We start from the raw sequence: 16013 nt of genomic DNA on the forward strand, positions 1-16013 counted from the left end.
GAAAAGTGCGAAGAGATGGGGTACAGAGCATCTTCAGGCCTGGGTCTCTGGAGGAAAGTCCCAGAAAGCTGCAGGAACTGGCTCTAGCTGGTGAGGCGCCGTAACACTAAGAGCCAGGGGTCCCGATACCCCAAGCTTGGGATTTTAACACTAGCTGCTGACCACGAGGTGCTCGGTTACAGAACTGTGACTGTAAGAGCAAGCAGGGAGTCGTGACATATTAGATTCTGCTTATTTATGGTTTTCATCTGAACAGAGCAGACATTCTTCTTGTAAAAAGACAGCCTCTGCCTCTAACACCTTACACAGTATTTACCATCATTCTGTAAACAAGAGTTGTGAATGGTTTAGATAGCTTTGCTCATTATGATGTGATCCCCTATTTAAAAAAAAAAACGGGGCCTTTCTGGGTGTTTATTATTTTATTTGTTAGCAAATATTTGCTCGAATATTTGAGACATTGCTAAATATTACTCAAAATATTTAGCATAGTATGCGCTCTTTTTGAGTTAAATTTTAGGCAGAAAACTTCCACCAAGCAGGCCCAGGCCACAACAGCCAAAATGGGGGAGTGACCTTCCTGTCAGTGGAACTGAACCCCTCCCTGGATTCTGTCCCCCAATGTCTCAACCCCCAGTCCAGGCCATCCCAGCTTGTTCCTGGCCCTGTTGCTGCTGGGCCCTGCCCCTAACCCCAGCAGACTTCCACCAATGAAGTGCAGATTGCACTCGCCACAACAGCCCTCACCAGTCCACCAGTTCTCAAGTGGCCCTTCTCCAGAACTCCAGCAGACTCCATCGTCCCAGACACAGTCCACACCACTTGGAAGGACAGTCCCAGCAGTTCTGCTGGAGGCCAGGTTGGTCCTAGGTGCCTCAGAAGAAGTCTTAGTCTTTACCAGAGGTCAGACTGGATCAATGGATGAAAGGCCCCCAAATCCCCAGTGGAGACACCCTACTGGACCTGAAGACTCATCAGTTACCAGATCCTTTGCCACTTTAGCCAGAAGACAGATATTAGCTGTAAAGTAAAGGATAACCAACCTACAATCCACAGACCCAGAGAGGCTAGGTACCAAGGAGGGCATAAGAGTGGACACATGGCTCTACCTCGGAAGGGGAAATAGAGATCTCCTGGGTGGACTGAGGATGGGTGGAGATAGGAACTTGAGGGATCTGGTTGGGGGATGGTGGAGGTGGAGAATACTGAGAGAGATGACTGAAAAGGGGAGCTTTACAGGGTTAGGTAACTTGTGAGTCTACAAGGATGGTCTCAGCTAAGACTCCTGGCAGCAGTGAATACTTAGCCTGAACTGCCCATCCCTTGTGATCAGATTGGTGACTACCCCGGTTGTCAGTGTCACTGGAACCTTCCTCCAGTGACTGACAGAGACAGATTCAGAGACCCACAGCTAAACATTGGGCCAACCTTGGGGATTAATGCTGAGGAAAGGGAGGAGGGAGTGTAGGACGGGTATGTGGGGGTTACATAACAGGAAAACCTACAGAAACAGCTAGACTGGTCCATGGAAACCCACAGAGTTTGAACCAACAGTCAGGGAGCCTGCATGAGACTGACCTAGGCCCTCTGCATATATGAGACAGATGTATAGCTTGGTCTATTTGTGGAACTCTTGCTAATAGGAGCAGGGGCTGTCCCTGGTGCTTTGACTGGCTCTTGGGAACATATTCTTCATGCTAGAGTGCCTTGCCCAGACTGACTACAGGGGGAGGTGCTTGGTTTTATGGCAGCTTGATAGGCCATGCTTTGCTGACTCACAGGAGAGGCCTGCCCCTTTCTGAGCAAATATGGAGGAGGGGTGGGTTGGAGGGGAGAGGGGGAGGAAGTGAGAGAAGAGGAGGAAGGGGAGGCTGTGGTTGGGATGTAAAATAAATACATAAAAAATTTTAAAGTATTACATTTTAGGTTATCATACTGTATTAGTTGCTTTATGCACAGTTATGCACTTCCTGAAGGAAGGTTTTCTCCTCTCCGGGCTCACAGTTCGAGGGAATAGTCAACCACGGCGTGCACATCATGATGCTAAGAGTTTGGAGATGAACAGTAGTGCTGCCGTTGTTCTTTTATTAGGTTTGACAGTCAGAATGAGACTTCCCACCCCCGTTAACCTAATGTAGAAAATCCCCACAGACATTTCCAGAGATTTCTCCCCGAGGTGATCCTACGTCCTGTCAAACTGACAATCATTATAAACCATCAAACTTGGCAGCTTGACAACCAAACATCATTTTACACTACGCCCGAGTTTGATCTCAGGGACCCACATGGTAGAATGAGCGAACCAACTGTTAAAAAGTTTCCCTCTAGCCTCCACACATACCTGCACACATGCAGAAACATGCAAAATAAATTAGCAAGTGAGTAAATAATTAAAATGTAATGAGTTATCTATCACACATGCAGAGTAATGGGTTTCACTGTGCTGTCCTTGTACACGTTTGTGCCGTCAGTGTTCTCCTACAACCCGCCCCCCGACTCTCCTCCTCCTTCCAGCTGGTTCCCTTTCTTCACATAGCTAGTGCTCCCTCTTCTGCTTTCTAATTGTATGTATTCCATGACCTCCTCTGTGTCCACCGTCCTTAAGATCACTCCCTCTCAAATCACAATCCCTTTCTAGTTTCATAACCTGCATGCATGTCTAGTCTGACTAGAATAATTTCCAGCTGTATTCACTTTTTTTTCCTCCAGAAAATAGTGTCTAATTTTTTTCTTTATGGCTGCATAAAACTCCATTGGGTCTGTGTGTCACAGTTTACTTATCTGTTCTGTTCTGTTAGTTGGCATCTGGGCTGGTTTCATTTCCTGGCTACTGTGAATAGTGCAGTATGAAAATAGTGCAGTGTGGATGTGTCAGTATCTATTACAAGATGTTCTGAGCAATATACATATATATTCAATATTTAACTCAGACACCTCACTGAACTAGTTATATTTTTGTGTGATTTCAACACAGAGGTAAATCTCATCAAATGATATATTATCTTTTTAAATAAAGGGTCAGGCATCAGCTCTTTTTTCTTCTCAAACTCACTTAAAAGATAAATTTTTAATAAAAATCTTGTTTCAGCCGGGCGGTGGTGGCGCACGCCTTTAATCCCAGCACTCGGGAGGCAGAGCCAGGCGGATCTCTGTGAGTTCGAGGCCAGCCTGGGCTACCAAGTGAGTTCCAGGAAAGGCGCAAAGCTACACAGAGAAACCCTGTCTCGAAAAACCAAAAAAAAAATCTTGTTTCAATAGTACATATGGTATTTTTCTGTAATGAAAGCATTCTTTTTAGAAGTACATGTGGCATTTTTCTATAACAAAATAATCATTTTTAGAATTGTCAGTATGTCATTTTTGTTTTAAGAATTTGAATTGATCTATGTGTGGCTCATGTTTGTATTCCTAGCACTCAGGAGTCAAGGATCATGGTTCAAAGCTGACCTAAGCCACAAAGTGAGTTCAAGGATAGCCTGGGCTACTTAGCAAAACCTTGCCTCAGAAGACAAATAACAACAAAACCAGTTAATGTTAAAATTGAAAAGAAAAAAATGAATATTTTGAAATTCTATCACTCATAGATATGAGTGTTTAAATTTTTAATATATGTACAAGTACATATACACAGATAGTCTACACTTATGTATATACATATACCATCATAATTTTATTTCTGTGTGTAAATACAAAGACAGTTAATAAAAATGAGAGTAATGCTTTTTGAATAAAATTGAATATTTTTATATTCTTTAATTTTGCAAATGACTTTTCTTTATAGGATATATCATGGCAGTCAATAAACAATCATGTTTGTGACCATCATACAAATTCTGGAAACAGTCATGGCTTGGTTTTAATCTCTGACCTTTCCTTAGCCAGCCTTGCAAACCTGAGCGAGCTTCTCTTGTCAGTTTTGTCTTCATTTGCAGAATAATAGAGATTAAAAATAATTATTTCTGGGCGGTGGCGGCACACGCCTTTAATTCCAGCACTCAGGAGGCAGAGGCAGGCGGATCTCTGTGAGTTCGAGGCCAGCCTGGTCTCCAAAGCGAGTTCTAGGAAAGGCGCAAAGCTACACTGAGAAACCCTGTCTCGAAAAACCAAAAAAAAAAAAAAAAAAAAATAATTTCACAAAACTGACGTGAGAATTAGACGATGGAGAACACAGAGAACAATGTCTGTCACATACCAAATCAAACATATTAGTTGTTGTCTTGTTTGCTGAATGTTTTGATTTTTTTTCCCACTAAATACATGCAGGGACCATATCAGTCTTGTTCTCTGTGGCATCCTCACTCTGCTACACAGTGTACTGAAGAATTTGTAGAGTATTAGTGAAATTTAGTAACTGCTTATTGACTGGAGAAATACCCACTTACTGCTGCCACTATGTGAGATTGACAATACAGTGAGGAAAAGCTCACAATGTGAAATCAAACGTTTCAAGACTGTCCTATTTTGTCCTCAATTACTAACATTGGGTGTGGATATATGGAGTGGGGATGACTTACTGAACTTTTCTTAGCCCCAAATTTCCCATCTATAAAATAGAGATGATGCCCAAGGTTTCAGTTTATGAATATTCTATTCTGAACATTCCTGATGTCTTTTGATCCTGGAAGTTAAACAGGGTCTAGCCTGGTAAGTACTTCGGCAAGAGATAATTCATCCTTACAATGTAGTTTGCCATATATGGGTTCAACAAATTGTGTGAATTTTGAAAAGTTGAGAAAATTTGTATCATTAAAGGGTGTCTAATTTTATTGGAAGCTTTCAGTGTATCCATTGGAATATTTATATGTTAGACATTTTATTGTATGAATATGATTGTTTTAGTTTGCTTTATGTTACTTTAATAAACAGCATGACCAAAAGCAAGTGTTTATTGATGAAAATGTTGATTTGGCTTATTTGTCCCCAAAGAAGTTCACCCTTGAAGGAAGTCAGAGCAGTACTCAAATGAGAGAGGCAGGAAGATGAAGGAACACTACTTACTGGCTTGCTCAGCTACCTTTCTTCTATAACCCAGGCTGTCAGACCCAGGGATGGTATAGTATACAGTAGGCTGGGCCCTCCAGCATTAGTCAGAAATCATGAAAATGCCTGAAAGATATGCCCACAGGCCAATCTCATGGAGGCAATTCCTCAATTGGGATCACCTCTTTCCTAGGTATGTCTAGGCTCATGTCAAGTTGACAAAGACAGCTATGACAATGATGTATGACATGTATTGATTTGCATATATTAAACCATCTTTTCTTTTTATGATAATCTATTGCTTTTATTTAATTTGCTTTCATATTTCATATAAAGTTCATAAAAACTGACCTATGCTTTATTTTATTTTATTTTTAGTTATTTAATTGCTTAGATTTTCTATCTCAGTGATGCTGGTCTTACAGAATTAAGACAAAAATTCTTTCTCAAAATTAATTTTGAGAAAAAAACAGTATTGGACTTTCTTGAAAATGTTAGATTCTAAGTCATGCAAGCTTCTTGGTTGGGAAGCAGTTTTATTGTTGAATGAATTTCATGGCTCCTTATTGGTCTGTTGTGGTTTCTACTCCTTCATGGCTCAGTCATGGTATGTCATACACGTCCAGGAACTTATCCTTTTCTTTAATGATTGTCAGGTTTTGGGGCACATAGTTCTCATACTGGTCCTGGATCATCTTTTCTATTCTGTAATGACATTTGTAACACTTCTTTGTCATCCCTGATTTTTATTTTTTGAAGCTGCTCTTGTTTTGTTTTGTTTTTTTAACTCTAGTTAGAGGTTTGTCAGTTTGGTTATCTTAATTTTGTTAGAGGTTTTCTAGTTGTTTGCACTTTAGTATTTGTTTACTTGAACTCTCTTTACTTCTTCTTTTTAAAGATGTATTTTATTTCTGTATATGTATGTGTGTGTGCCTGCACAAGTTCAAGTGTTCCATGTGCATGTAGGTGCCCATGGAGGCCAGGATAGGGTGTTATATCCTGTAGTATTTGAGTTATAAGTGGTTGTAAGCTGTCTGATGTGGGTACTGGGAACTGAACCCAAGTCTTCTGCAAGAGACATGTCATGTTCGTTTTATGTCAACTTGATACAAATTAGAGTCATTTGGGAAGAGGTAACCACATTATGAAAATGTCCCTACAAGACTGGCCTGTGTGCAAAACTATGGTACATTTTCTTGAGTGGTAATTGACCTGGAAGGATCCCGTTCACTGTGGGTGATGCCACTCCTGAGATGGTTGATCCTGGGTGCTATAAGAAAGCAGGCTGAACAGGCCATGAGGAGCAAGCCAGTAAGCATTGGTTCTCCATGGTCTCTGTTTCTGGTCCTGCCTCCAGGTTCTTGTTCTGTTTGGGTTTCTACCCTGACTTCCCTTAGTGACAGATCATAATGTGGAACTGTAAGCTGAAATAAACCCTCTGCATCCCAAGTTAATTTTGGTCATGGTCTTTATCACAGCAATAGAAACCCTAACAAAGACAAAGAGTAAGCATTATTAACAGCTAAGCCATCTCCCCAATCCTTTTTCTACCTTTTCACATAGGTATTAGTTGCTATAAGCCTTATAATTTTTTTCTGTATCTATCTGTTTCTCTATGTTCACTTGTCTCAAGAAAAAAATTCACTTTTAATTGCTTCATGACCCAGTGGTTATTCAAAATGATATTATTTGGTTTTCCTGCATTATTATAATTTTCAGTTTCTATTATGATTGTGTCTAATTTTATCCTGTTTGGGTCATAGAAGATACTGGCTATAATTTTGAATTTTTTTACTTGTAAAGACTTGTTTTATGACCTAACACGTTCTGTTCTGAAGAAATTCCATGAGGTAATGACATGAATGTTTATCTTGCAAGTAGTGGGTGAAATGTCCTATAAATGTACTGGATTCATTTGTCTATAGTGCAGCGTAACTTCATCAATTTTCTCTCTGGCTGATAAGACTATTGATAAAAGTGAGGGTTGAAGTCCCTGGTCATTGTGTATGGCAGGTTCTATCTCCCTTTAGATATTGTAATTTATTATTTATACATATAGGTGACCTGGTGTTGGACATTATTCTGTTGGTCTTTTGGTTATTACACAGAAAACTCTTTTCTAGGTTTTTATTTATTTATTTATTTATTTTGGTCTTAAAAATTTATGTTTTGGGAGGTTTTTGGTTTGCTTCATTGGTTGGTTTTGGTTTTGGTTTATTTGGCTTTTTGAAGCAGGGTTTCTCTGTATGTAGCCCTGGATGTCCTGGAACTTGCTCTGTAGACCAGGCTGGCCTTAAACTCAAGAGTTCCACCTGCCCCTCTGCCTCCTGAATGCTGGGATTAAAGGCATGCATCACCATTGCCTAGCTAAAATCTATATTTAATTGAGAAATACGGCTTTTAGTTGAGGAATTTAATCCATTTAACACTGAAGTGACTATTGGTGGCGAAAGCCTACACTGTCCCGGTGTTAGTTGTTTTGTTATTTTGTGTACCTGCTGCTCTTTTCTTGCTCTCTTGTTGTGAATCATTGTGGTTTGGCGGTTTTCTGTAGTGAAAAGCTTTGATTTCTTACTGTTTCTCATTTGTGTATCCACTCCACTGGAGAGTTTCAAGCTTTTGCATGTTTTCATGATGGCAGTTACACCCTTGAGTAGTTTATACAAATCTTTTGTAGTATTGATGAAATCCTTCAGATTTTGTTTCTCCTTCATTTACGAAGGACAGCTTTGCTGTGTCTAACATTCTTTATCGGCTGCTTTTTCTTAGTTCTCAGAATATATTATCCTACCTTCTTTAGGGCTGCAAGACTTCTAATCTGCTGTTGGCTTAGTAAGGATCTCCATTCCATGCTGCTTTTGAATTCTTTCTGTTTGATTTTTGACTGGTTAAATACAGCACTTTGGAGAAGGCCTCTTTGGTTTGAGTCTAACCAGGACTCTGAGATTCATTGGCCTGGGTATTCATGGTTCTCTCACAGCTTGGGACCCTCACAGCTCTTCTTTCTTCAGGTATTCTTTCTTCATCTTCCTGCATCTGAAATTCCAGAATGCAAGTGCTTGCCCGTTCACTGGTGTCTCACAGGTTCTGGAGAATTCCCCTCCCCCCAACAGTTTCTGCTTTCCATCTCTGATTAGGTTAATTAAAATAAAACCTTCCTTTAAATGTAGGGAGTTTTCCCTCTGTTTAATCTAGTCTGTTGTGGCACTTGATTTTTATTTATTTTAGTCATTGATTTTTTCATTCAAGCCAAAGTTTTCTATTTGATTCATCTTTGTAATGTCTCTCTCTGTTGAAATTCTCACTTAGATTGTGAATTGTCATCAGATGTCACCAAATTTTCCTCTGTATTCTCACTAAAACATCATTCAGAATTCCACCTTTTGTATCTCCTTTCTTTGTGTCTGTCTGTCACTATAGGAATATTAGATTTCCTTAGGAGTGTCATTTTTTGTTTATTTGTTTTTTTTTTTTTCATGTTTCTTGTGTCCTTACACTGATATCTGAACATCTAGTGAAACAGGTGCATTTTCCAATTTGGGGAGGTTTATTTTCTCCATAAGAAGAGGAGAGTCCTGTGTTGTGTACTAGGATACTGGTTAGTTGTAGTTAGTCAGCTCTGAATCTGTGTATAGTTGGCGCTGCCTTGCTGCTAATTCAGCTGTATTCCTTATAAAAGGTTTCTGCAGTTGTGTTAGTGGACAAGACTGTGGGCGTCTATAGATATGACTGGCATAGCATGATTTTCCTGGGGGTAAGATCACTCACTGCCTGGCAGGCTATGCAGCTACAGCAAGTACTTAGAGATGGTCTGAGCCCAGTGACTATGTGGTGGGCTCTCTTTTGTGCAACAGGCCTTCATATGGGCCAAGCCCAGCCAGCTGTGCACAGGGCTGCCAGGGAGGCTATTATCTTGTGATGCTGGGTCTGAGGCTATTTCAGATAGGAGTGTAGGCACTGCAGGTTAGCTACCCATACAGAGTGCATTCTGGAGGACTGGGGTTGCTACTTGTTTGGTTTGGTTACAACTCGTTTGCTTGTGATGATGCCATTTGGGGGAGGCCCATGGTATGGCAGACTCCCCAAGATGAGCACGGCAACCACTCACTAGCTGTCAGGCTGAGTTTGGTTATACACTTCTTATGAGCTGGCCAGCTTTGTGGTGTGCTCTCAACCAGGGAGGGGGATTTAGATGGTTGTTGGGATGGCAGCAAAAGGACAAAGGCGCTGCGTGCTGAGTGCCTGTGCTGTGCTTAACAAGAAACACAGGGTACTGACCAGTCATCTGTTAGGCCAGGTAGCCACATGAGAGCCACAGGGTCTTTGCCAAGTTCTCTTTCATTCAGGTACATCTGTTTGGGGGAAGTGGGGCATTGTGTATGTTTGGAAGCCCATGTGGCAGCCTTGCTGCTGGACATAGGCTGAGTATTTGTGGTTATGGGGAAGCTGTTTATGTTAGCACAGTTGGATGACAGCAGGCTCTAGAATGGAGATATGCTACGAACAGTGGCCAGCCTCAGGATGGTGGCTCTATGCTGGAGGGTTCACTTTTAAGACAGCACTGAGTCTCGGCTGCTTCGATTAGGTGTGAACTGCATGAGCTCTGTGGTTGTGTAACTGTGCACGTTGAGCAGGCTTCCACACTACATTCAGAGACTGTGGCGACAGAGGAGTCTCCCGTACTAATAGAAGCAGCAATGAGACCACAGGCAGCCTGCAGCTTATTTTCTCCCATGGGAACCCTGGCTTTGAAATGGCTTTCAGGGTGGAGTGGATGCAAGGCGCCTTACTTTTCTTTCTACAAGACCGTGCTGTGTTTTCAAACCCCATAGGATCTCAACCACTTTTCTACGATTCTCTTCCGTACTTGTCCATTAATCTCTTATTGTAGTGTTATCAGTCCTCTGTCTTCACCTATCGCCTTGGGGAATGAGTGACAGGTAACTCCCTGCAGCTCTGTTGCTGATGTCACTAATGTACTCCTTTTAAACCATGGAAAATGAGATATAACCATGAATTCTAGGCCTAAGTTTAGGCTCCAGGTTTATTAACCTGTAAAATCTGCTACACCCAGTGAGCAAGGATGAAGGCTATTTTAAGGAACTTCCTGAGAACCTAGTTGGTGCTGCGTTTGCATCCTCTTCTTATTTACTATTCATTCAACTTCTTCCAGAATCTTTTTTGGAGAGGTAGGACCACCGCGAGAGGAAGGGTAAGGTTTTTAGCTCTTAGCTCTGATCTCTTAGCTTTCTTCTTTGCATTGGTTCTGTGTTTCTTATTGAATAAGATGGTTACTGCTACAGCAGAGCTAGAGGACAACTGACTGTATTCCATGCTTTCTCTCTTCCTTGCATCTAGAAATAGATTCAGTACAGTTGGTACCTTTTGATCAGTGGTGTTCACATAAGAATGGAATTTCATGGCACAGGTAGCCCCTTGTCGGTTTCATGAACAGTAGATGAATCAATAGGTAAACAGATGAGCAGGATAATCGGCATGACAAGTTGCCACAGAGTCTGCTGACACGCTCCTTGTCAGCAGTACAAAGCAAAAGGCTAAATTTATCTTCAGTTTGCACCAGTTCACCCTATTGTCCAAATGCCTTGAGCATTTGTTTCTGCTGCTGTTGCCTAGTTCATGAATCAGGACCTAAACAGACAAGTTTCCCCAGAACTTTCTTACGGGCATTGTCTTAACATGTTTGGGAAATATGGAAATAGTCCTAAGTTAGTACACAGGAGAGCTAACCCAGGGAGTTGCTAGGGCTTGGCCAGGGATTGCATATCAGTGCAGTAGGAAGGGGAAATGGTGGCCTATAACCTCAGGGAATGTTGCCAAATGTCCACGCCCCTCTCACCCCTGTCCTGAGGAAGTAACAGCCTGAGAGCAGTATCTTACTTGGGAGAAAAGCAGACCGGAAGCAGCCTTAGCTCTCACCCTGCTCCTGGAGATAAAGTTTTCACCAATACCACCAACTTCTATTAAAACTCTTTAAAGCATTCAAATACTTGCAGGAATAAATTCTTTTGTGTCATCTGTAGCTGCACAATTTTCGTGAGCCAGCCAGTCCCACCTGTCTGGGCCAGGGATCCTTCAAAAAACCAAGTATAATGGACTACCAGAGTCAGCGTCAAAGGAACTTCCTGAATGCCATGCGAATTAAATGCTAAGCTTTTTTCCAAACTGTTGTTGTTGTTGTTTTCAGGAAGAATTGGGCCTGAAGAAGGTAAAAGTCTAAACTGATCTTGCAGTCAGCTGTGGCTCTGAAAGGTTTGGAGCCGACTCGGATGCTGCATTCATGCTGCTTTTCTTGTAATGGAGGACAGTGGTGAGTGAAAGGGTTGGGTGACCTGTGAAACCTGATGGGCGGATAAGGATGTTATTTTGATTCAAGTCGAACATTTACAAAGCACAGCCATGGCAATTTGGATGTGCCTAAATTTTGGGGACTCAGGAAATTTTGCTTCAGATCCAAAGCTCAGCTCCAGGGATGGAAGGTTGGAACGAGTAGAGGTGATGACAGCTCAAACAAAGATTGGACGACAGAAATGCAGGCAGAGAATTCAAGGAAAGGGAACTATTGTGCTGTGACCAAAACACAGGCTCAAGGAGCAGAGACTTCTGGGTAACGCACTGGCCAGATCTCTAGTATGTAATGAAATGTTGGATGGAGGCAGTGACAATTAATTAATGTGTTTTCCAAAATACATGAACTATAAGGGTAATTATTTAGGAAATGTTTTGGAGAAGTATCTATGAAAGGCTAGAGGAGTAGCCAAGAGCAGCCTTTGGAATAGAGTGCAGACATAACATCCTTCAAAGGCAGGGGATGGGAAAGAGGAAAGTTGAGGGAGCACTTCAGACTCATTTAGAGTCCTGGACCAGTTACAAACAGGTGGATGGAGAGTCCTTCAGGCACATCATCTATTGTCCAAGTCTCCACCCATGGGAGGGGTCTGCACTGGTGTGTACCGGTCGGTGCTCCATCACTGACTGAGAGCAGCTTGAGGAACATGGAGCCTCCCTGTGGAATCGTGTCAGAAGGGAGGTGGCTAGGGCTGTCAGTCAACCGAGCTCTGCAATACAGAAGGCCTGGGTGGTGAATTTTCATGGTTTCCAGGGCATTTGGCATCATTGAACTTCTCCTGTCTCTATGTTGGAATTTGTAATTGGCTTGATTTTGTGTGGATAACCACAGCTGCTGTGAGGTCATGAAGGGCAATGGCCATGTTATGTTCAGAGGACAACATTCTTCCTCAATACCCAGCTCTTACATCCTTTACACCCCTCTTCTGTGATGTTCTCTGCACCTTGGTGTGTGTGTGTGTGTGTGTGTGTGTGTGTGTGTGTGTGTGTGTGAGAGAGAGAGAGAGAGAGAGAGAGAGAGAATTTCTATCTATAGCTGAGCATTCTCAGTCTTTTGTTCTCACACTTTGAGCACTTATGAGTCTTTGCCTTAACCATTACCTATCTATTCATAATCCAACCTTATAAATGAAGAATCTTGGCACTGAAAATAAGTCTGAGTCTGAACTAGGCACTTGGTACTTTTTGGTTCCTCATTTGGACTCACAATTCACCTTGAATCCCTGTAGGCAGAGTTCCTCTGTCCTGACAGATGCTCCCAGATAACCACACAAAGGCTTATTATTAATTATAAATGCTCGACTGATAGCTTAGGCTCATTTTTAGCTAGCTCTTATAATTTAAATTAACCCATTTCTATTCATCTATGTCCTGCCCTAATTTACCTCATGTATGTACTTTCCAACCTGCTCACTCTGTGTCTCATGGTGTCTCCTCTGACTCCATCCTTCTCCACAGCATTCTCCCTGCCCCCAGAATTCTGCCTAACCATCTGCCAATCAACTTTTTATTAACAATGAAACCAACATGTTTTCCCCAGTGTGCAAAAGGATTATTTCACAGCAAATTCCAGAAGAACAAAACCTTACAGGATGGACAATTATCCGTAGTGATGAGATGGGATGCTAGAATAGAAAAGTAATTGTCTTACAAGACTTGACCAGCCAGGCTTTGGTGGCACATGCCTTTAATCCCAGTACTTGGGAGGCAGAGGCAGGCGGATCTCTGTGAGTTCGAGGCCAGCCTGGTCTACAAAACAAGTTCCAGGAAAGGCACAAAGCTACACAGAGAAACCCTGTCTCAAAAACAAAAACAAACAAACAAACAAACAAAAAACCAAAAAAAACAGAAAAACAAACAAAAAAGACTTGACCAGATCTGCTTAATTCCTCACACCTCTTCCTCTACTCTACGTCCTCTGTTTAAGGATAAAGTTCATGTCAGTAGTGTGAAAATGGGTGTATGGGAGTCACTGAACCCCATTTATTCGTTCCTTTCACAGTGTGGCCACATTAGATAAATCTCTCTTTGCTTTTCACCATTCCCAGCAGAGGATCAGCACAGTCTCTTATGTTAGGATTCTGAGTAGGATAGTAGAGAAGCCCAAGTAATGTACTTAAGACCAGACTACTATTAGATAGCAGAAACACAGATCTTTGAAATTAATGATAATAACAATTACTATATCAGCAGCTATCATCTGGTGCTTACTATTTTCCAATCACTTTCCTAAGTTCTTTGCATGCATTAACCCATTTAATCCATACAACTAACCCATGAAGCTGGACTAAACTGACCACCATGCAGTGATAAGAAAACTGGCACAAAGGGCTTCAGTAACTTGCACAGTTACACAGCACAGTGACACTACAGTGTTGCTCAGTGTTGCTAGTAGACAACAAAAGCATGAGAAGGAGCCGTGAAGTCACAAAGTCATTAAGATTAAAATTAGACTAGGAATACAGCTCAATGGTAGGGCACTTGTCTATCACACACAAGGCCTTGTGTTCAGTTCCCGATACTGAAAGCAAACAAGACTAGGTGTTCTAGATATCCCCCTTCCCACTACAGCACGAAAGATTGAGAGACAGAGGTCGTGTGTTGCTCTTGGGTGTTTTGACAGGTGAATCTCCAGGGAAGCTCTCATCATCTGTTGCTGAGAAGCATGAGTGAACCCTTGAAAGTTTTGTATAGTGTAGGAAACCTTAAGTAGTCTCAGGATGAGGAATCTTTAAGAAAAGAAACAAAACAAAACCACAAAACATTTGTTTATTATTGCTATCAGCAAGTATTGGAGAAATGGGGGTTGGAACTTCCAGATCCAAGCTGGAATGGCTACCCACTACAAGCAAGGGCAAATCTCTCAAAACAGTTATCCTTAGTGATGGAAGTATGATCAGGAACATTGCTCAACAAATGTTTATTGCTCAGTTGTTGAGTTGTGGCTGGTTCATACACACCACCAGCCTCAAAAGCCTTCTTATACAAGAAGGAAAAGAGACTTGGAAGTCAGTGTATAGCTTGACCATGCATGAGTTCCTATATCTCTCTTAATTACTTCTAAATATTAAAATGTAAGCACCACCCTGCAGTTTAATAAACACATCTATGATAGAAAACTATGACAACTATTGATGCAGGCATATGCTTTCTAAGGAGAACCAATTTATCTAGAAGGTTATGAAATACTCTAGAGCAAGTAGTACAATTGTATAAGCCAGTCCATCATTCAACACACTCACTACCTTCTTGCTCTAAATCTACATGAAACCAACCTCACAGGCCAATGTGGATCCAACATAAGAACAGGAGCTTATTACAGCTTCTCAGCACCGTGACCAGTTTGTATTAGTGTCTCTACCTAAACTGTGTTCATGAAACTTCAAAAACTTGTTTTCTTGTGAGTGGGCAAAATTGATTACCAACTGCATTTTAAAGAGCATTTTAGATCTGAGGCCTTTCCCCATTCCCACTCTTCTCCAACTGTCTTTGTGAGTTTACAGGCATTTGCGCTACATCCTTGACTTGATCTGTATTAAGAATAAAGAAGATAAGTTCATATAGGGGAAAAATAACAAAGGAGGGACTTTCCTATGAGATCTTTGAAAAAAAAAGGATATTTGCATAAGCCATATTTAACCAGCATCTTTGTTTTATGTTTTTCCTTTCTGAGGGCTTTGGTGGACTCCCTCCTAGTCTCCACCCTCCCGCTAATCAGAGAACAAAGGCTTCAGGATGCCTCCTAGGGACCTTCCTGTCTTCGTGCCTGGATAATTACATTTAATGATTTGTACCTCCTGCTTCCATGGCTCTTCCCTCCTTAATCATCAATATGCTCCTCTTCCAGATGTGGCTGTGATTCTGTCCCTCTCTTGCTCTCGCTTTCCAAAGACAGTGGCACAAGCTTCATGAGCTTTAGTTTGAAATTTAAAGCCATGTGATGGCATTTCCATCTCTGCTTTTCTTTAAGCCAAGTCACATTTGTCTGCATAGCAATAGGCTCAGTAACATTTCTTTTCTTTCTTTCCTTCCTTCTTTCTTTCTTTTAAACTTTTATTCTTCCCTCATATATTACATCCTGACTGCAGTTTCCCCTCCCTCTACTCCTTCCAGTCCCTACCCCCACCTCCCCTCTCCCTCAGATCCACTCTTCCTCTGTTTCCCTTAAAAAAAAAAAAAAAGGCAGGCCTCCCAGGGATACCCACAGAACATGGCCTAAGAAGATACAATAAGACTGTGCACAAACCCTCATATCAAGTCTGGGCCAAGAAATCCAGCAGGAGAAAAAGGGTCCCAAGTGCAGGCAAAAGAGTCAGAGACACTCCCCACTCCCATTAATGGGAGTCCCACAAGAAGACTAAACTACACAGCCCTAAGGTATGTGCAGAAGATCTAGCTCAGACCCATACAAGGTCGTTGTTTGTCTATTTGGTTTCTGTGAGCCCCTATGAGCCCTTCTTAGTTGATTTTGTGGGCCACGTTCTCGTGGTGTCCTAGACCCCTCTGGCTCCTATAATCCTTCCTCCCCATCTTCTGTGGGGTTCCCCTGGCTCTGCCTAGTGCTTGACTATGGGTCTCTGCATCTGCTACCATCGGTTTCTAGATGATGCTCCTGTTATGACAACCGGCACCTGTCTATGAGTATAGAAGGGTATCATTAGTAATCA

Source organism: Peromyscus leucopus, chromosome 15 (assembly GCF_004664715.2).
Source record: "Peromyscus leucopus breed LL Stock chromosome 15, UCI_PerLeu_2.1, whole genome shotgun sequence".
NCBI classification, from domain to species: Eukaryota; Metazoa; Chordata; class Mammalia; order Rodentia; family Cricetidae; genus Peromyscus; species Peromyscus leucopus.